The sequence below is a fragment of the Pinus tabuliformis genome, chromosome 2_2 (assembly GCF_031772625.1).
Source record: "Pinus tabuliformis cultivar Carrire ecotype Pingquan chromosome 2_2, CPIR1, whole genome shotgun sequence".
Taxonomy (NCBI): domain Eukaryota; kingdom Viridiplantae; phylum Streptophyta; class Pinopsida; order Pinales; family Pinaceae; genus Pinus; species Pinus tabuliformis.
In genome coordinates this window covers 716,507,923-716,531,578 of record NC_142300.1, presented here as the reverse complement: position 1 = coordinate 716,531,578, position 23,656 = coordinate 716,507,923, and the positions used below count along the sequence as shown (strand labels likewise).

Here is a 23,656-nt window from a genome sequence, read left to right as displayed (position 1 = left end):
TCTGTGAGAGTGGTGGGCGCCTCCCAGATATGTTTTCCTCCTTTATGTGGTTTTCTTGGTGCATCAACCTCTTGGGAAGAATCACTGACAGTTTCATCATCCCTCTCATATGCTGATCCTGTCTCCATATTTGCAAATTTGGAGTGAAAAATGATGAGTATGAAGAGATTTTTTTTAAGTATGAGGGTGAGTAGGGTGACTACTATTTTTCTTTTGGGAAATGAGGGATTGACTGATAGTATGACTGTAAGTGAGGGTTTTGATGGTGGAAGGAATGTAATGAGGGAATAGGAAATGGGAATTAGGGTTTTGGGAATGTATAGGGTTAATGTTTAGGAATAATGTATAGGGCTTAGGGTTTGGTAATAGGGAGTGAGTGCCAATGATTTTGGGAGAGGGAAAGAGGAAGGGATTTAGGGAAATTTAGTGCAAGGGAAGGGAATGGAGTGTAGGAAGGTAATCAAAGGGGAATTAAAACAACAGAAAATAAAACCCTATGCAAATTTGGAAAAACAATTTTAGAGATAGCTAGGGTTTATTTTTTAGACACACAAATCACCACCACAGATGAAAAAAATCCCTTGCTAGACTAGATGTGAGGCTTTACTTACTTGTTGAGAGGTTACTTGTGAATTTGGAGGCAGAGGAAGGCGATGAAATTTGATTTGGAGCTCAATAGGCAGGTGCGTAGCACTACCTCCCAAGTGCGTAGTGCACTTTGTATGCATACCGCATGACCAAAATTCAGTGCAAAACCTGCGCCAGGTGCATAGCGCCAATTCTATGCGTAGCGCCAACTGACAGGTGCGTAGCGCTTTTTGCAGGACATTTTTTGAGGCCTTCCTGGTGTCCAAATTGGATGTGTGATAGCTCGTTGGAAAGCTTATCGGGTCTACTTTCCAGAACATCTTGAATTTTTGAATTTGGAGGTCAGTTTCCCTATCAAAAGTACAATATCCCAAGACTAGTCAAAATGTGCAAAATGAAGCTGCCTAAATGCAGAGTGCTGTTGCAGTCAACTTTTTAAGATCTTTGTTAACTCCAAATTGAGCTCAGGATAGATCATTGGAAATCTCTCTCTATCTAGATATCATTTCACTCATCAATCAAGTCATTTGGCCAACCAAGCTAGGATAAATTTTGATTTTACCAAGTCCGCTCCTGAAGTGCAGCAACCCTCCTGAGGCAACTTTATTTTTTGACATTTCTCCAAAACCATGACACTTGTGTAAAAAGTGAAGGAATTTTTTCTTCCTTGGACTACTATGGACAAAACTTTCTCTAAGTTTTTCCAAATTCATTTTTTCTTGCTTAGAAACATCATTTGAGTAAAACTTACCCCAATGTGTGGAACAGGGGATTTGTCGAAATGAAGGGAAATGAAGGGGATGAGGGGCTTCTAAATTCTTGAGGAAATTTTTGGAAGTAGGGAGGGAAGTTAGGAAACATGGGAAAGTCAAATTTAAAATATTTAGTGAGGGGAAGGGGTCCAAAAGGGTTGAACACGGGCCTAGCCTAGAAATTGTCAAATTGTAGCAAGAAACTAGGGTTTGTGGAAAAATAAGGAATTTGAGTGATATCTGTGATGGGAAGTGTTTAATAAGGTACATTAAGGATAGGGGAAGGAGTATGAACATTAGGATACAATTTTTTTTGATGATTTGACCATCCAAGAGAAATTATCTTCAAAACCCTAGGAGAGGGAAATGAGTCTTACCCAAGTACAACTGAAGCACGAACAAGGTGTAAAATGACCCTATGGAACCTGAAATGATGATGAAAACTATCTGCATGATGGTACACTCAGCTGAATGATGACATGGACCAACATTTGGACAACTTTGAAAGGAGTGGGAACAAATCCTAGACCTAATACTTAGTGACCAAATTTTACTTGAAACCTCACTGAAATGACAAAATTTGACTGTGACACCCTAAGACCACTTTGTAAGAGCACATTTGATCATTGGTGGAAGGTTTCAAATACTGACACTAACACGTATGACATCATAGATGAATCACTTATTCTGTGGCACAATATTATGTATCTCTGAGATATATGCAGAGCCCTTGTCTCCAGTAACCCTAAAGAGAAACCATAATAAGATATTGCTTTAGATTTATGTAGAGGCCTTGTTGAGAAGTAAAATTGTTATATGGTTAATGTATCTCTCTATGTATGTACTTTGTATCTCAACTAAACAATATATGAATATCTAATAGAAGAAGAAAAATTGATTGCGGGTTTTCCCCCTTGTGGGGTTTTTCCCTGGTCTCCATCCAAATCTTGGTGTCCCTATTGTTCATGTTTTCCTTCTATTGTTCCATTATGTTCTTCTATGTTTCTAATATTATAATTTTTTCTACATAATTTTTTATTATGTCATGACATAATGGGGTGAATGCATATGAAAATGATGAAAAAGTTTGAAATGAAATTATCTACAACAAAGAATAATATAGCCCTCAGAAAAATTAACATGGTGTCAGAGATGGGATAGAAGAAAATCATTCAGAGAACCACCTTGAAGACAACAATGATGGAAGTGGTGAATATATTGGAGACTTAAAAGAAATCTAGGCTTTTAAGGAAACCCTAGACAACTTTTTTCTAGCAAGAGAAATTAGGGTTTGGTGGATATCATTAGGAAATCCCTGAAGTGTGCTTGGAAGAAGAGAATGGATGTGATAAAAGCTTGAGTAATACAAGTATTGAAACCCTAACATGATCAGTGAGAATTTGTTCCAACTCCTATAACAGATTAAGTGTAACCCTAAACGGGGTAGTCTCAATTGGGCTTGGTTGTTGATGAAGACAATTGAAAATATTGAAGGAAACATTGACATACAGATGATAGATAGTAATGACTCTTGAAGGCCAGTTCAAGAGAAATTTGATCATATATCATTAAAGATAAGTACCTTCTAAATTTATGTTATTTATTTATGACACTGCTCTTATTTAGATTTATTGTTTTGATAATTGTTTATCCTTCTTGCATGAATATTTGAGTATTTGAATACATCTAAATTCATGATGAAGATGTAGATCTTTCTTGAGGATAATCTAGATGCTAAAATGTGCAAGAAAAGAGAGCTAGTGTAGGAAGAGAAAAGTTGGAGTAGGAACAAGAAGCTAAAGCAAGAAAAGAAACTTTATGCAAATTTATTCTGGGAGCTAGTGAAAAGTATTATGGGCATATGCATATGTTATAAGTTTTTAAGGTATCTAAATATTACAGTTGTATGTTTCTATTTAGCTGCAACATTGGGATGGCAAGTTAAGCCCTGAGGTATGAAAAGAATATTACCTTCAAAAAAGTCTCAATTCATATACTACTCTTGGGTAATGGATTTCAGTCATATATATGTGTGAGTAAGTTTGATTCCTAGTACATGTGATATATAGGGGCACTTTATAGTTTAAATCTCATTAATATTTGGATATCCTGATTTTGTCTAAAGATAAAGCATAGCTATAAACATTGACTTTGATATATGGTAACTTGATACTATTGTCAATACTTGTAATGAGTATGATAACCTTGATTGCAATAGTGTGATTTTAATGTTGATACTTAGGATCTACTGACTATCTTGTTGTTGATCTTGATAATGCTTTGATAATCTATAAATGATATGATGACTTAAAAACATGGTAAATTTGACAATATGACAAAAATGGATGCCCTAATTTGATGATGTTAGGAATCTGATGGAAATGATTGTATAAGGTGATAGATATGTGATATTGAACGGAGGCACACTTGTCAGTTGTCCTAATTTTATGAAATTAATCGTTGATGTATGATTTATGACATATGTGATAGTGGAGCCAAATTGAATAGTTGATGATAGATAGATATATATATGAGAACATGATATAATTTGACTCCACAATCTCATAGATGACAATTGTGTATGAACTAATATGGCTATACCTTGAAGAATCAATTATATTGATGCATTGATGATGACTAAAGAAGCTTCCCATTTAGAGGGAGATACCCTTGATGAGATCCCAACAACTATTATTATTTGCGTAATGATTATAAACTTGGGGATAACTCAAAATTTCTAAGATAGACGAATATGAGACTCATGATTCCAAGACTTGGATTGATGTATATTTGATATTGTTAAAGGTATGTCTTTGTTAACTAATTTTATGTGCTAACAGTTCATTACTGATAGGAATGAATTACCCGAAGCAGTTTTAGGATCCACTTCGCATATAGAAGTGATTTCTCAGGATCATGGAATGTTGGATTGCATTGATGGATTATTATTGTTAGATTGCTCATATGGATCCTTATGTTGAAAGCATGCACCCTGAGCAAGATAAAATCTAGACATATATATCTAGGACAAAGACATATTCATGGATTAAGATGATGTTGTTATATAAGACAAGCTCAGGGTTATGGTGGCTACCTCCTTGCGTGAGAGGGAGAAAGGATGAATATGATATTTTTTCTTTATGCCATGAATTTTCCCTAACATAATATTTGATTTGATCTCCTGTATGAATATTAAGAAATAGAGGAATGCTACTCTAAAGTATTGCATATGGCAGTGTGATTGAACTCTTCATTGTGTTGTTTGATCTGGTGTCAGATATTAGCACTTTGACATGTTGCAGAGAGAAGTTGTGATGCTCCAATTTCTTGATCTTCGGAGTGTAGCTTGGATTGATGGATGTGACCCTCCCAGGTAAGGGTCTCAGTTAATTGATAACATTGAGGGTGCTCTCCCCCCCTATTGAGATCTCAGGGTGGGAATGTAGCAGTAAGGGCTCCTAGGGCTTAGGGACCTTTGAAAAATAAGATAGGGTGTGTATCCTTACCCCTGTGGTAATTTGATCCTGCCTATTATTACTTGGGCAAAAATATAACCCAGTTGGCATCCTACCCATAAAATAGACTTGTTAGGATTGGACTTCCCCATCTGGCCAATGGGTTGAGATGACTTGAGATAGGGTATGTATCCTTACCCATGTGAAATTCAATCTCACTCAATTCTTGGATACAAGTGTTCTACCACTTGAATCTTAGGGGTCTAGATGGAGGACTAGTGGACAATAACAAATTGTGATCCTTAAGCTGATAATTTCCTATGGTATAGGATAGAGTGTCATCCTTAATTCGATCTCGCCTATTGTCACAGGTCAATAGGACATAGTGTGATCCTTTCCCTTGTGCTAAGTAGATCTCACCTATTGGTAAAGGGTGGTAGTAGAGGCTCCTCGATGGTGAGGGTGGTATCAGAGGATCCCCAATGGTGAGGTTAGTAGAAGAGGATCCTTGATGGTGAGGATGGCAGCAAGGCTCCCCGATGACGATTCTTCTAAGTAATGGTTTCTTAGACTCATTGGTTGAGTATTGTTTTCTTAGCCCCTTAGCTAAGAAGATTCACATTCTTGGTATGTGGCATCCTTCCTATTGTCATTAGATATAGGGTGATAGTTGGGTTCCCTATGATGATTCTTACTCTTCTATTGGATTGATACGTTGGTAAAAACACTGAGAGGGGGGGGGGGGGGGGTTGAATCAGTATTTTAAACACACTTCAACTTTTCATTTCATATTATTATTTCCATACACTATTTTCATTCACGCAACCAGCATATGTACATGACTTCAATAAAGGAAAACAATGTATATCCAGATAACTAGATTTTCATATATTTCATCATGTTTTATCTTTAACCAGTGCATCATTACTTCATTAATCATTAATTAAATAGTAACCATGAGTATTAAGAAGTAGATAGATCATAAACACACAATAAACATATCAGCACACATGCACACTAGTATTTTAGGTGGAAATCTAATGTGGGAGAAAACCATTATTGTCGTCATCTTTGTCTTCTTCTTTTATTATAAATAAAAACATCTTACAATATTGTGTTGGTGAAAACTCATACCAATATGCAAGGACCCACCCACAGAAGGCTAAAACCTTCTCTCATTCTCTAGCACCCACTGGAAGGGAGCTCTACCCCCTTGGTCTCATTTACCGACTACTATTGGATGGGAGCACCTACCCCTTACACAAATTTACCATATAGCACTTGAAGGAAGCTCTAACTCCCTTACTGAAGGCTCCAACCCTCAGCTCTTCTTGTGGACCATGTTTCATAATATTTCATACTAGATCCACCTGACTGAAATCATCAAACCTATAGGCCACCTCTTATCATATTTTTAGACTAAACCCACTTCCATCATTTAGCCCAGTACCAAGTAACAAAATTTCTGAAACCAAACACTGAACCACCTCATCCAGTCATTGAACCAGCTAAAACATTATAACATCAACAAAACAATCACTGAATCTCAACCAACTATTGCAACCAAACCAAACCAATCATAACCACATCATATCAATACACAACCATTCACAAATATATGAATTCATACTTTGTTCATCACAAAAACCAATTTCTATCACTACAAAACTTGATCAGATACATTTCAAAAACTATACACTACTTCTTTGTAGCAAACCTGCTTATGTACGTTGTTCCTCTATAGAAGACCTGCGTACAGATCTCCATTCATTGACTACTGATATCTATGTCAAACTAAATCACTAGGTCAGTCACTGAATACTAAATTAACTTATTGAAAACCCAATCATAATGCAACACCATCACTGATAAATATTCCAAGTCTTATTCAACCCAACCAACATCGTCAAACAAATATTATCATGATAGAGACATCATTAATAGACAACAAGAAAAAGAACAAAAATGATCAAATATCATCAACAATCCATATTGCAAAAACCCCAGTATATGAGTGTATCAGTGTATGTACGCGCTTACCACACACAACACCGGCATATGAATCTACACAAATTGAAAACACTACGCAGAATATGTACACGAATACACAGAAGAAGATCCACATATGTACGTGACTAACCTGCGACAAACCTGTGTATGTTTCTGAAAACATTCATTGCAAACACAACTTTACTCTTTGCAACCCTTACTGTCAAAATTAAATACTCTTATAATACTTCATTCAGATCAAAACATCATTACGACCACATATCTATCATTCTTAGCTACTTAGAAATTTTCAACATGCAAATCAATCAAGCATATATGTTAACACATCTTCATATCTTTTAGATCTGAGTCTTCTCCTTGTTCCCTGGTGCACACCTGTTCGAGATCAGATCACATGTATATCACATTACTTGCACACCTAGAATTTTGATCTCCATCTCCTTATATAGATTTAGCCTTAGCAAGTACCTTAGGCCAATCCTTTGGTAATATCGTTAGTATTCTTTGACGGGATCAAATAACTGTTGTCACTCTCATTATTATGGACCAATACCATGGTAAAGACCTCTGGTATCCAGATTACCATGTTGTGGATTATGTACATGATTTTTCTTCACAATACCTGTGTATGTACATGATCCTTCTTCATAGGATCCATGTATACTTTCCCACACTTCATATTCAACATCCATCTATCTTTGATCCGTCATTTCTCTATTCATCACTTATGTTTCATTTATTCCATCTTGCATAATCATCATATTATTGTAATGTTGACATCTTTATCAAGTAGGTTTCCATTAAGGAGAATACATTAGCGATAATTCCAACACAATATTTTTCAATTGATGATCAATGGAGTCAAGTTGAGATGTGATATGATGAGATGGGTGTTTTTCTTATGTAGCTAAGATGAAGGTCATGAGATTGGACCTGGATACTAGCATGGTTTGATGATTGATCTCCCCTACCTTTGATTGTGCATTATTCTTCTTCTATGAGATAAGATGAGATGTAATGATGATGCAACTACCTACCTTTTTGTAATGAAACATGTCATTCAAGAAGAGACTTATGAAGCTAATGGAAATTCCTCCTTAGTTGAGAGGGATTGTTGAAATTGGGCAGCTTCAGGATGAGATTCCCTAGAGGGGAAACACTAATCCCCATAGGAAGCCCAAGTGACCCAAAGAAGAATTTAAAATAATATTATTATACCTTGTGAAACCCTTGGGCAAGAAATTATTAAAAGGAAACTCAAAATTTATGTTTCCCTCCAAAATACTAAAGTTGGCCTCAACAAGGGTTTCAAATTTCCTCCATCCATTTGTATAAATTGAGACCCTCAAATCTCATGTGGGATCATCAATCATCGTTATTCCTTTTTCTCAAAAGGCTCGATTTCTTCCGATGTTTGATCATCTACTATGGCCTTGTATCATTGAATTAATTCTCATCTATAGCAGAGGAATCTCTCTCTCTCTCTCACATATGAATCTCTCTCGCATGACTACATGATTACACTCTATCGTATGTGGTTACTAGTTTTCACTCTTGCATTGATGGTAAATGGTCTCGATCTTGATTGATTGATACAATATTACAATAATTTGTATCACTATAATATTTTTGGTTCATTGTAGAGGATTGTAAATATATGCAGAGTGTTTACATTGTCTCACTTCCATTTTATATGGTCTTGAAGACTCAATAGTCGATCCAGGTGGATATTGGTGGCCACCCTCCTACTCCACTTAGACCCCCGCCATTGTTTCTTCTCAATTTCCTTAATTCTAGCATAACTTACTATTTTTGGCATTTTTTTAGGTCCTAAACTTCCGGAGCTGTTTTTAGGGACTAAAAGATGTTTTTAGGGAAAATAGAGAGACCAAAAAAGTTCCAAATGTTTTAACCAATATGTTTTTGGCCTTCTCCTTGATTGAAACGAGGTATTATGATAGCCAAATGGAGATTGTATGTCAATGTTATGACCCCAGGAAGTTGATGTTCCAACTTACTCGAATGGGGCCCACAAGCTTTTGGCACTTCATCTCCTAGCGTTAGGTTTTTGGATGTTTATGGTTTCTCATTGCTTATTAATGATAAAAGGGCCACCGAGCTTCATTGTAACACAGTTTAGAGAAATGTCACCATGACATCTCTTCTCAAAGATAAAGCTACAATTGCCCGATCTAGTTTATTTCCATTTTGTATGTAAGCATATTTAAGTTCTTTGATATTAATGAAATGAAGGTTTATTTCTTCTAGATCTTTGTGTTATGTCTATATCTATATTCTGTTACGTTCCTGCATAAGTTTGGATCATTGGTATCAGAGTTGTCTCCTCTTTCTCTTTTTTTCTTTGGATGTCCCCAATGAGGTCAGGGTATAAGGAGTTAGGGCTCGAACTGGTTGAACCTTCGCAAGAAAAACCTCACAAACCCCGAAAACCTCCCATGGAAGAAGAAAATAAATATGAGGGAGAAGAAGATTCTTTCAAAATATTGCTTGAAGAATCCCTCGAGCAACAAAGGAATGTGATGATGGATAAATTTTGTCAGATCCTTCAGCGGCTACCCAGAGGCAACACATCTTCATCAAACATCCACTCTAGAGTCGCCACTCCCTTTAAGGTACAAGTCAACTTTGACATCCCCATATTTGAAGGCTAGATAGATGCAGATGTCATAGATAAATGGTTAAATTTGTTAAAAGAATAATTTTCAGTTCATTATTTTTTCAAACGAGAAAATATTACTTTTTCACTCCTCAAATCCACCCCCCACATCAAGGACTGGTGGGAAACCTATTATGATAAGAGGGACAAGATTTAACCGTCATTATTTTCAGCCACAACCACTTGGAAAGATAAATAGATAAAGTGGACCACTCTGCGGCAGGGAAGGGACCAAGGTGTGCTGGAGTTCACAAATATTTTTCATACTCTTCGCATGAAGTTGGGTATCAAGGATTTTGAGTGGCATTTGGTACTCAAGTACCGTGGCTATATACATAAGTACATCCAGGATGAGATGGAGTTCTTGGACATCTCCTCACTCAGCATCGCCTATTAGTATGTTGTCAAGAAGGAGTAGAAATTTAAACAGAAGAAGTGAGAATTTGGATCTGCGAATTCAAATAAAGAGAAAGTCACCCCAAACCACAGAACAAAGGAAAAATCCAAGGTAGGGTGAACCAGGACAACCAGTAGAAGCCGCAAGCAAAGAATAACACCACGAAGACAAGGAAGGACACAGGAAAATGTTGTAAGTTCCATAAGAGCCCCACTCACAACATGAGTGAGTGTTGAGCCAAGTAGTCACTAGTGGCCGAGATGAAGGCTTCTAAATTAGATGCATGTTCTGACTCTAATTCAAAACCTGACAAGGGGAATTACAAATGGAAGAATATTATTAACATGGAGCCCAGTGCCATTGTTTCCACCACTAAGATATAGAATATTGAGCCCAAATATCCAGAGGAGGGGGAGTGCCTCTTTTACTCACAGATGTGGGTGAAGGGTTCTCCACTGCAATTCATTATCGACAGTGGGGGCCAAAAGAATCTCATTTCATTAGAGGTTGTGAAGCAGCTGAGCCTGCCTAACACACCACACCTACACCCGTACACCATCGAGTGGCCTCACCAAGGATGAGATCTCCACATCATCCAACAATGTCACCTTCCCTACAACAACAAGCCCTTCACAGATGAGGTATTATGTGATGTTGCTCCTCTTGAAGTTTGTGATTTATTATTAGAACAACCATACTTGTGGAAGCGTCGTGTTGTGTATGAGTGTAGGCCTCACACTATTATTATTACTTTTTGTAATATGTTATATAGGAAACCAGAGGTAGCACCGCCTACCGCCATCTCTTTGATATCTACGAAGAAATATAGTAAGATCATTTCTCAGATGGGGATTTTATCTTCCTTATGATTTTCCCTCAGAGAAAGAAGAAGATTGTGGCCACCTCCATGACCTCCAGACAGTGCTCCTCCGCATGGCAGCAATAAATGGACAAGGTCATGGAAGAGTACAGGGACATCTTCACCTCACCCAAAGTGGTACCGCTACACTGTCAACTCAAGAAATCCATCGATCTGACCTCGAGCACATTTCTACCCATTGGACCAATCTATTAACGCTTCGTTCTAGAGAATGATGAGATCAGGGGCTAGATTCAGGAGTTGTTGCAAAAAGGGCATGTCAGACCAAGTCCATCACCCTGTGGGAGCCCGATCGTGTTAGTACAGAAGAAGGATGGAACCTAGAGGCTTTGTGTTGACTATTGGGCACTGAATAAGATCATTGTCTGGAATAGGTATCCAATCCCACAGATTGATGACTTTCTGGACTAGCTCAAGGGTGCAAAATATTTTAGTAAGATTGACTTCAAGTTTAGTTATCACCAAGAACCAATTGAACCCTCTGATGTGTGGAAGACTGCCTTCATATCCAAGGAGGGCCTTTTCGAATGGTTGGTCATGCCTTTTGGGTTGACGAGTGCCCCCACAACCTTCATGCAATTGATGGATGACATATTTAGGCCATTCACCAACTCATTTTTGGTAGTGTACCCAAATGAGATCCTAATCTTCAATTGGAGTTGGGAATAGCACATACACCATATCCGACAGATCCTCCAAACCCTACAACATCACAAATAGTGTGTCAATCTAGAGAAATACTCTTTTGGGATGACCGAGGTTCAATATCTCAGGTATATCATTGATGAGAGGGGTGTGCATGTGTACCCAACCAATTTAGGATTGACCAACCCCAACCACTCTAATAGATATCCACAGATTTCTTGGTCTTATCAATTTCTATCGCAGGTTCATGTTCGGATTCTCTCATATCACTTGGCCTTTGAGTCAAGTCACCAAGTGTAGAGCGAAAGAAAATTTATTTTGTTCAAAATCCCAATAGAAGGTGATTATCAAGTTGAAGCATCGCCTCTGCTTTGCATCAGTTCTCACATTACCAAACCTGTAACAACCATTTTAAATTGAGACAGATGCCTCTGAGTATGATATTGGTTTAGATCTTACCCAGTAGGGAAATCTAGTTGCATATCACAGTGATATACTTTCAGATATAGTCCAAAAGTAGCCAACTTATGACAAAGATATGTATTCCAATGTGTAAGCTTGGCGACAATGGAAGAATTACATTATGGGGAAGGAAACGGTCATCCACAAGGACCACCAACCCATGCAGTTCATACAGACAAAAGGAAAGTTACAGAACAATCACCCTAAAAAATGGTCCACATATCTGCAACTGTTCCATTTGAACATAAAGTACAACAAGGTCAACACCAATAATGTTGTAGATTGTCTCAGCCGACCACCGGTTATGGCACTGACCACTATGCTTGACTCTTGTGGACATGAGACTTTGATCTTTATAAAATCGATCCAGAATTCCACAACACATACCAGATGCTGACCTTCGATGGTTGGAGGTACATCAGATCCTGTATGCCCAAATTCCACATATACACATGCAAAGATTCTCTAAATTATTCCACTTCTATTTTCACCACAGTCCATTATCTCAGCCTGAGTACATTTTGGTCTATGGTCTATGTTGGATACCACTCACTAAGTCGACGAATTTCCTGATGGCCAAATAGAGCCTTCAACAGGATGATCGTTCCCATTCTACGCACGTACAAGCACATGGGATGAAATCCATGGCATAGCTACAATAGAGCTCTCCATATCTCAACTAGGGTGGTGTTGGCATTCCATCCACTATGTCATTGGTGTGTGACTGACGCAGATTCGGATCATGTACAATCTGAAGTTGACAGAGCTACCAACTTCATTGAACACATTAAACATCTGCCAGCAACATAATAGAGAAAATGCTAAGTACAAGTTGCATCATGCATCGGGTGCCACATAAGTTCCAGGTGGGAGATAGAGTTTGGTTACATTTCTAGAAGGAGCATCTCCTTGGGGCCCACCGCAAGCTTCACCTGCTCCGATATGGGCCTTACACCATCACTAATGTTGTGGGAGAAAATGATTTTGAGCTCAACATTTCCCCATTCCTTGGATTGCACCGAGTGTTGAATGTGGACCGTCTTTGGCCATACTTTCCACCATTACTGGACACATCAGACATTACATAACAACTCACACCAACAGAGCTAAATCCAGACAACATGGAAAAGGCCAAAACAGATCAGATCATGGACATGTATATCAAGAACACTCGTTAACAGAAGAACCAATTGTATCAGGTTGTCAAAGTTGTCCAACTCCTGCACCAAGGCAAGTGGCTCACCAGGGACCAAGTTCAATAGATGTTTCCCCATCTCATGGAGGCACTCAATGCAATGGGGACCATTGCTTCCTAAGGGGGGAGGACTGATCCAGGTGGATATCGATGGCCACCATCCTATTCCACTTGGACCCTAATCGTTGTTTCTTCTCAGTTTCCTTAATTGTAGCATAACTTAATTATTTTTGCAATTTTTCGAGTCTTCGACTTCTAGAGCCGTTTTGAGGGACTAAAAGGCCTTTTTATAGAAAACAGAGAGACCGCAAAAGTGCCAAACCAATTTCTTATATTATTTTCAGCCTCCTATTCAAGATCTTTGAAATGAGGTATTATGATAGCCAAACAGAGATCGTATGCCAAAGTTACGACCCTGAGAAGTTGATGTTCCAACTTACCCCAAAGGGGCCCACAAGCTATTGTCACTTTTTGTAGTTTCACTTGTGTGAGTGCTTTTTTGCTTGTTTCTCTTCATGGTTATCGAAGTTTCAACATATTTTAGCTTGTAAAATTGTTGTTTCAAGTTGTTTTTTGCCTTTCACAAGTGTCACATTGGTTTCTTTGTTTTCTCACTGATGGTCATCATTGTAGAGACTCTCCTCACCAATTTGATTCTATTCTCATTCATTCATTTTCCACACTTGATCTATCATGATTCATTTACACTTATTTTTATTTTCACTCAATGTTACACCATCATGTAGATCTGCTTGTTTTTCACACTTCCCTAAGGCAGATCTACACTTTCCTGAGTCGGTTTTACCTTTCCCAGTTGGGCACTGCGCAATCCTAATATTCAAGCCACAAGCTTGGCCTTTGGAACTGCATAGTTTGTAGTAGAGGTTGGCTCCAAATCCGCACTGTGCAGTTCCAACAGTCATCTTGTTACCATGGCCACTAAGACTAGGCAATGCACAATCTCTCACAATCTATGCCTAGGTTGGGACTGCACATTGCGCAGTCCCAAGCCTCAAGCTTTGTCCTTTGTTGTTGGGATTGCATAGTGCATAGATCCCATAGGTAGCCAGTTCCTCCTGCCAATGAAAACTACACAGTCCTTCCATGATGCTCGTCATGCCTCTTTGCTCCATGAGTGTCCTCTTTGTCTCATATGTACCACACTTGTGAAGCACTTCCCTCCAACAGTCATTGTTACCATGGCACCAAAGAGAGATGCTTCAAGAGAGACCACTAAAAGCAGTAATGGGGAAGCACTTTAGCAAGCTCCAGTTAACTTGCCAATATATGGACACTCAACTGTTTATAGAAAAGGAGTCAACACTAACATGGCAGCAAGTCCAGCAGTAGTAAGAGAAGGCAAAAATCTAGTACAAGATTTGGGAAACAAAAAGGTTGTTGAAAAATAGAGGGAGAACAAAGTTGTAGAGTGAAAGAGGATTTAATCCTTATGCAAGCATCTTTTGCAGAGGAAGCAAAGGAGACAGAGAGAAGAGAGGAGGAAGAGAGAAAAGCGGAGCTTGCAGGAAGCAGAACTGAGGGCACAGAAAGCAGAATAAGAAGTGAGGGAAGAACGGGATAAAACGAGGAAAGATCGGGAGGAAAAGCAAAAGCAGGAAGACAAAGAAAGGTAAGGTGCAATGCCAGGAGGAGAAACATCAATTAAAGTTGAAGAGGAAGGAAAAAACCAACAAGCAGTAGACGGGGAGAGAGAACACATGTAGGATCAGGATCTTGCTCAGCAGATTGAAGACGTGATTGAAGTTGCAAACATGGAGTTGGAATTGGAACCGCAGGATGAAGATGTTGGCCTAATTCCCAATGCATCACGGGTCACCGTTCAATCTACACCACATCTAGCCACAGAGTTAGCCCCGAGCGAGGAAGGGGACATAGTTCCTCTTGATGATGATCTGATAATGGATGTGTACAATTTGTCATATAATGAACTTCAGATGAGAATTGTACAAGCACAGAGAGACCATTTTCTGGATGTTCATGCATCACTTGTATTCATCAGAGAAAGGGTGATAGTGGTGGACACTAGTAGGAATCCAAATGCCATTTTTGAAGCCAACTTTGCCTTCATGGGTGTGAAAATATCAAACACTCAGTATTTGATGGCTGAGAGTAAGCAATTTGTAGAAAATCTATAGGTTTCGTAGTAAGAGATAGAACAGCTTCACGCAGTAGCATAGAATGTAGTCTCTGCACAGGTCTACTTGGGGGAAATGAGAGCAGTGATACTTGGTGAAGTATAAACACTTGGAGAGATCATGCGTGAACTCTATGAGGAGCTCAAGACCATCCATAAGGCTGTTTTTCTCTTGCATACCTTGCAACAGCAGAGCAAGGAATTTGTCAAGACTCTTAGGAATGTGCAAACTGCCATCGTCGTCATGCAAGAATGGACAATGTGATACAAAGGGGCATCACTTACTTTGCTAAAGAAGATGAAGCCACAGGCAGAGTTGGAGAAAGAAAGAGTTTGAATGTTGATTCAGAACAACAAGAAATTCACCTCATTCTTTGGAAACATTTAGACCTCACATGTACGGTTATACAATAATTTGGATTTCATGGTGAGAACCCACAAGATCCCATCAGTCACCTCACACACCGAAGATAAAAGAAAACACCAAGTCAGGTAGGAGATTGAAGAGTACTTGAAGTAGTTGAGACAGGTTTCCACCAAGAAAAATTTAGAGCTGAAAAAACAAAACATGCAGAACTACATTAGTGGTCATGTCTAGATTAGAACCATGTTGCTTCTGCTTGAGAAAGAAGTTACGACTAGTTCCAAATAATTGTACCGAGATGCTATGGAGGCTAGAGTCTGCTTCCAGCCTTACACCATCATGCAGTTTGGGCATGTCATCGAATAGTACCAAGCTTGGAATCTATACATGACTGAGAAGCATCAAGTGGAAGCTGTCGAGCTAGAGTGTTCACAAACTCAAGCGTCATAGTGTCTTGTCGTGTTAGGCTGTCAAGTTGTCTCTACCCTATTTTTTCATATATGGGTATAATTGTAAAATTTAATATTATTTGTAATTATGTTTTAAGTGAAATTCCGAGTGCCAATATTAGAATATGAAGATTCAACATGTAATGTAATGTGCCATTTTATAAAGAAATTAAAGAGCCATGAGGGTAGTCTAAAGGTCACAAAGGGGAGGTGAAGAGTCATCCCCTCTTGTTACAAATAGAACCTCATAACTCATGTAAATGGCCTTTGTGAGCCAAGTTTATGGCTAGGCTTAAGATTAGGAAGTGCTTGGGAGTATTGTGAAGAGCCTTGGCTTCTCCGTAGTGTAGAGTGAGTATACTTATTTGGAGGAGCAGGTGTTCTTGACCGTAATGTTCCACTATTGGGGATAGTGGTCGTCAATGGTGTATGTATGAATGGAGCTTTCACTTATAATAATAAAATTAGAGCCAACATGCTTTCATGCATATATTGTGAATGTAGTAGGACTATTCTTATTGTATTTGCAATGTATGTTATTTAACTTATGCTTATGCTTATGAATTATTTCATTTTCATTTGTATGAATCTTGTTGGATGTGTGTTGTTGTATTAACTCATCACTTTGTCTTGTTGACTATTCTGCATCTTAGCTTGTGGTGTCATTTTGCTCATGCATTCCTTTCAAGATGCGTACTATTATAGACTTTCAAGGGGCACACTTCCATTTCCCTTTGTGTTGGAACCTTCATGAATCACACTTGACTCTCCGTGGGGTCACACACTTGCTCTCACCTGGAGTTATCATTCCTCCCTCTGCGCGTCTCTGCAGTCAAGGCATAAGATTACCACCCACTGCTAGGAGTCCTACTCCAAACTTTGTGAGGTCTAGTTGGGACTTCATATCGAGGAGATCCCCGAAATGTTGGTAGGTCCCGCACCATCAACATTTATGGCACTAGAAGGAGGGCCAAATTACAAGCTGAGCTCTTGATTCTTTTCTTTTAATTTCTACACACATTTAATGACTTCTCACCAAATCATAACCCCATCATATTTTTCCAGACATGCAAATCTGAAAGTGCTGGCGAAAGTTATTGATGACTTGTCCAATCTAAAATTTAATGGCAAGGGTGAAACGACCTTATTTGATCACACCACACAATTTCATGATTTCTCCACAAACCACAACATCCACTGTGAGGATGTTACCTGTAGGTTGTTCATTCTCACATTCGAAGGGCGCATGCGAAACTAGTGTAACACATTGCCTAATGACTCCATTCACTCTTTCGAACAACTTTTCATATGGTCATGACACTCTTTTGATCTCTATGATTGTAAATCTCTTAATAAGAAAATTTTGAAATTACAAAAATCACCTAATCAATCTATTCACAGTTTTCACGATCGTTCATTCCATTACTACTTTGAATTTCCTGAGGATGAAGTTGATTGGTCTTTCTTGGTAGATATATTACTATATCTTGAAAATCCACACAATTCAGAATTTTTTTGAACCCCTCCCAACATACCTCGATGTTAGATTTTTTAAATCTAAGATGGACAAGGATTTGTTTTCAACTGACCCTCCATCCCCTTCTTATAAAACATCTCTAGTTTCGTAATTCAAGGAGGGAGAAGTTGAGAATTCATCTATTGATATACCACCATATTCTCCTACCCCACTTACTCAAAATTTCGCTGCAGATTTGAACTGTGACTCTGATGGTTGTGATGATGTGTTATCTCCTCACTCTCCATCCTTTGGGCCTTCTGATCCTTTGGATTTTGATGTATTGTGTTCAATTGTTTCAAATTTATCATGTGATGTTCACGAGGATCATGTTCTGGATGGATTTGGTGTTGAACAACCAACCTGCAATATCATTCACAATGATTATGTGGTGGAGCCCATAGCTAAACAAGAATATGTGTTAGATCTAAGACTTTTGTGATCCATCATTTAGAGAAAAATCTTCCAGATTAATCACATCAAACACAATCTCTCCCACACATCAACCGTTGAAGAACATGCTGAGAAATTAAAACACCATGTATGCATTGAAGAATCTAAGTTCATTGCTAAAATTGGTCATTTCCACCACAGGAAGCTCAGGGAAGTGATTGAGATTGAGAGGCATGCCAAAAACCTAAATAGGATGATGGCTGGAAATTAAGTAAAAGTTGGATTCCAGCTCTCGCCTCTTAACTCTTCCGCCCTCTCCTCCCCCTTATCTTTCTTGGCTTCAGGTGATTTCTTCCTCAAATTTATTTACTCTCCTCCTGCTGTTGGTTATTCCTTACTTTGATTTCCTCCTTTCAATGAGATGATCTCTCCTCTAGATTATAACCCTTATTGAGGTTTTGATAAAATTTAGTTCTTAAATATTAGGTTATAAAATATATCTAAATCAAATAAAGGTTCTAACCAAATACTCTTTGAAGAAAATTTTTAAATAAATAGTTTAGGTCATAGTAATTTAAAAATTGATTATTAATTTATTACATTTCAACTTTTTTCAACCTAATATTATTATATAAATTGATGACCAATTTATATCATAACCACTAGTCGCTAACTATTAATATTATAAATTATTCTTGAATATTATTATTTGAATTGATATATTAATTAATTGTAATATTATCACAACTGATTTATTACATAACATCTAATTCCTTACATAACAACTAGTTTTTACCTAATTTTATTATTATATAAATTAATTATTTATTATAACCACTAGTCTCTAACTATTAATATTATAAATTATTCTTGAATATTATTATTTGCATTGATATCTTAATTATTTGTAATATTATCACCAACTAATTTATTACATAACATCTAATTCATTACATAACAACTAGTTTTTACCTAATATTATTATTATATAAATTAATTATTTATTATAACAGCTAGTTTTCTACATAATATTACTATTTAACGGCTAGTTTTCTTCCTAATTCTCATTGACTAGGTCAACCCTTGCTTTTAATATTATTTTATTAGATTATATTATTATTTAATTAATAAATTGCGACTATTTCAATAATAAATAATTATTTATTACATAACAGCTAGTTTCTGACTAAATAATTTTACTTCACCAACTACTAATTTTGAATGGCTAACACTGAACAATGATGCATCCATGCTATTTATTCTCTCAAATCAATTGATTTCTCACCTTGTCTTGAAGATGAACCACATTATTTGGTTCGAAACGTCGACCCAATCCTTACAATGTGATTAATCTAGAAGAGTTTTCTCTAAAATAATATGTGATGAAGGATGATTCTCTTCCTTCCACACCTCTCCTTCATCATTTTGACATTTCCCACGATTTTGTCATTTCTGTTGAATCTTGTGAAAATTCAGTTCTTGATGATGTTACTACTTTTGATCATTCACAGAATACGTGGGATGTCAGTTTTTCATCCAGATGTTGAGAGGATGAATCTTCTACTCTTGATCTTCCTGATCTCTCATCTCATCTTTCTAAAAACTTAGAGGGTGAAATTTATCATTTTTCATCTTCCCCCCTTTGCGATTCAGATCATGAAGATGCCTCCGTCTATGATCTTAAACTTTCTGATCATGGTTTCCGTGACATATTCATTGATTCATTCAGTCACGATTTTGATTTTTTCACTGCTAATATTTCCCATGCACTGATATGTGACGATCTACCTACTGATGAGTTGGAACTTCCCCAAGATGTTGAGGCACTTTAGCCTGAGCTAATGGTCATTTCAGGTTCTCGTAGCCTTGAGTTCATTTCTTCTTCCTATCAGAATAATGTTGAATCTTCTGAGGCTCCTCATCACTCTGTTGCACATATTGAAAATCAATTTGTCTTACAATTATTGGACCCTCCATCTGTATTACACGATCCTATCATTCTGTCATTGGATCATTCATATGTGGCAAGCACTGTTGCTAAACAAAAATTTTCTTCTTTCTTTATCTTTGCTCCCCTTCACAGCTCGAAAGTGAGTGCTTGCTTTTCCTTAGATTGCAATGTGTTTGGACACCATGGTACATATGTAGAGTGCCTTTCATGCACTTTCCATTTTTACTTTTCTGTGGGTGCATTCAAACTTCAAACATCTTGGTTTGTATTGAATTATGTTCTTTGTTGTTGGTATGCATGTATATCTTGCTTGACATGCATTCCCTCGCCTATATAGGCCAACCGATGCATCAGTCGCTGCATTGCAAGTATCACCTTACATAACTCTAGCCTATGTTCTGTTTAGGTTAGGGGTAGGAGTAGTTTTTATTTTCTTGGTTGTTTCCATGATTTGCTTAATTTGTTTCACTTTTACCCGCTTCTTTTCTTTAGTTTGTTTTCTTTTCAGCTATAGGCTAGTTTCTGCATGAAACTGTGTTTGGCTGCTTAGACAAGCTTGATGAAATCTAAGAGGAAGTTGTATAGCTATCAACGCTTGGTTATTTGTCTATTCCCTCTCTTTACGTGAATTTTGCATTTATTTTAGTCGATGATACTCTAATGGAAGATATTTCCCTTTCAGAGAGAGTCATGGTGAAATCACAATGCTTTCACTTTTAACTAGTACTGCTTACTCAAATCGGTCTTCTCCTAGAATTTTGATCTCCATCTCCTTATATAGATTTAGCCTTAGCAAGTACCTTAGGCCAATCCTTTGGTAATATCGTTAGTATTCTTTGACGGGATCAAATAACTGTTGTCACTCTCATTATTATGGACCAATACCATGGTAAAGACCTCTGGTATCCAGATTACCATGTTGTGGATTATGTACATGATTTTTCTTCACAATACCTGTGTATGTACATGATCCTTCTGCATAGGATCCATGTATACTTTCCCACACTTCATATTCAACATCCATCTATCTTTGATCCGTCATTTCTCTATTCATCACTTATGTTTCATTTATTCCATCTTGCATAATCATCATATTATTGTAATGTTGACATCTTTATCAAGTAGGTTTCCATTAAGGAGAATACATTAGCGATAATTCCAACACAATATTTTTCAATTGATGATCAATGGAGTCAAGTTGAGATGCGATATGATGAGATGGGTGTTTTTCTTATGCAGCTAAGATGAAGGTCATGAGATTGGACCTGGATACTAGCATGGTTTGATGATTGATCTCCCCTACCTTTGATTGTGCATTATTCTTCTTCTATGAGATAAGATGAGATGTAATGATGATGCAACTACCTACCTTTTTATAATGAAACATGTCATTCAAGAAGAGACTTATGAAGCTAATGGAAATTCCTCCTTAGTTGAGAGGGATTGTTGAAATTGGGCAGCTTCAGGATGAGATTCCCTAGAGGGGAAACCCTAATCCCCATAGGAAGCCCAAGTGACCCAAAGAAGAATTTAAAATAATATTATTATACCTTGTGAAACCCTTGGGCAAGAAATTATTAAAAGGAAACTCAAAATTTATGTTTCCCTCCAAAATACTAAAGTTGGCCTCAACAAGGGTTTCAAATTTCCTCCATCCATTTGCATAAATTGAGACCCTCAAATCTCATGTGGGATCATCAATCATCGTTATTCCTTTTTCTCAAAAGGCTCAATTTCTTCCGATGTTTGATCATCTACTATGGCCTTGTATCATTGAATTAATTCTCATCTGTAGCAGAGGAATCTCTCTCTCTCTCTCTCTCTCTCTCTCTCTCTCTCTCTCTCTCTCTCTCTCTCTCTCTCTCTCTCTCTCTCTCTCACATATGAATCTCTCTCGAATGACTACATGATTACACTCTATCGTATGTGGTTACTAGTTTTCACTCTTGCATTGATGGTAAATGGTCTCCATCTTGATTGATTGATACAATATTACAGTAATTTGTATCACTATAATATTTTTGGTTCATTGTAGAGGATTGTAAATATATGCAGAGTGTTTACATTGTCTCACTTCCATTTTATATGGTCTTGAAGACTCAATAGTCGATCGAGGTGGATATTGGTGGCCACCCTCCTACTCCACTTAGACCCCCGCCATTGTTTCTTCTCAATTTCCTTAATTCTAGCATAACTTACTATTTGTGGCATTTTTTTAGGTCCTAAACTTCCGGAGCTGTTTTGAGGGACTAAAAGATGTTTTTAGGGAAAACAGAGAGACCAAAAAAGTGCCAAATGTTTTAACTAATATGTTTTTGGCCTTCTCCTTGTTTGAAACGAGGTATTATGATAGCCAAATGGAGATTGTATGTCAATGTTATGACCCCAGAAAGTTGACGTTCCAACTTACTCGAATGGGGCCCACAAGCTTTTGGCACTTCATCTCCTAGCGTTAGGTTTTTGGATGTTTATGGTTTCTCATTGCTTATTAATGATAAAAGGGCCACCGAGCTTCATTGTAACACAGTTTAGAGAAATGTCACCATGACATCTCTTCTCAAAGATAAAGCTACAATTGCTCGATCTAGTTTATTTCCATTTTGTATGTAAGCATATTTAAGTTCTTTGATATTAATGAAATGAAGGTTTATTTCTTCTGGATCTTTGTGTTATGTCTATATCTATATTCTGTTACGTTCCTGCATAAGTTTGGATCATTGGTATCAGAGTTGTCTCCTCTTTCTCTTTTTTTCTTTGGATGTCCCCAATGAGGTCAGGGTATAAGGAGTTAGGGCTCGAACTGGTTGAACCTTCGCAAGAAAAACCTCCCATGGAAGAAGAAAATAAATATGAGGGAGAAGAAGATTCTTTCAAAATATTGCTTGAAGAATCCCTCGAGCAACAAAGGAATGTGATGATGGATAACTTTTGTCAGATCCTTCGGCGGCTACCCACAGGCAACACATCTTCATCCAACATCCACTCTAGAGTCGCCACTCCCTTTAAGGTACAAGTCAACTTTGACATCCCCATATTTGAAGGCTAGATAGATGCAGATGTCATAGATAAATGGTTAAATTTGTTAAAAGAATATTTTTCAGTTCATTATTTTTCCAAACGAGAAAATATTACTTTTTCACTCCTCAAATCCACCCCCCACATCAAGGACTGGTGGGAAACCTATTATGATAAGAGGGACAAGAGTTAACCGTCATTATTTTCAGCCACAACCACTTGGAATTTTTTTCGAGATTCCATCAAGGAATAATATTACCCTGTCAGGAGTTGTGAAGATAAATAGATAAAGTGGACCACTCTGCGGCAAGGAAGGGACCAAGGTGTGCTGGAGTTCACAAATATTTTTCATACTCTTCGCATGAAGTTGGGTATCAAGGATTTTGAGTGGCATTTGGTACTCAAGTACCGTGGCTATATACATAAGTACATCCAGGATGAGATGGAGTTCTTGGACATCTCCTCACTCAGCACCGCCTATTAGTATGTTGTCAAGAAGGAGTAGAAATTTAAACAGAAGAAGTGAGAATTTGGATCTGCGAATTCAAATAAAGAGAAAGTCACCCCAAACCACAGAACAAAGGACAAATCCAAGGTAGGGTGAACCAGGACAACCAGTAGAAGCCGCAAGCAAAGAATAACACCACGAAGACAAGGAAGGACACAGGAAAATGTTGTAAGTTCCATAAGAGCCCCACTCACAACATGAGTGAGTGTTGAGCCAAGTAGTCACTAGTGGCCGAGATGAAGGC

General features: G+C 37.7%; 1 pseudogene; it reads right to left on the bottom strand.

Annotated features, from left to right (window-relative positions):
• Positions 1-13,984, bottom strand: part of LOC149194675 (serine/threonine-protein kinase-like protein CCR1 pseudogene) — a 38,659-nt pseudogene extending 24,675 nt beyond the window's left edge.
• Positions 13,985-23,656: the final 9,672 nt, after the last annotated feature.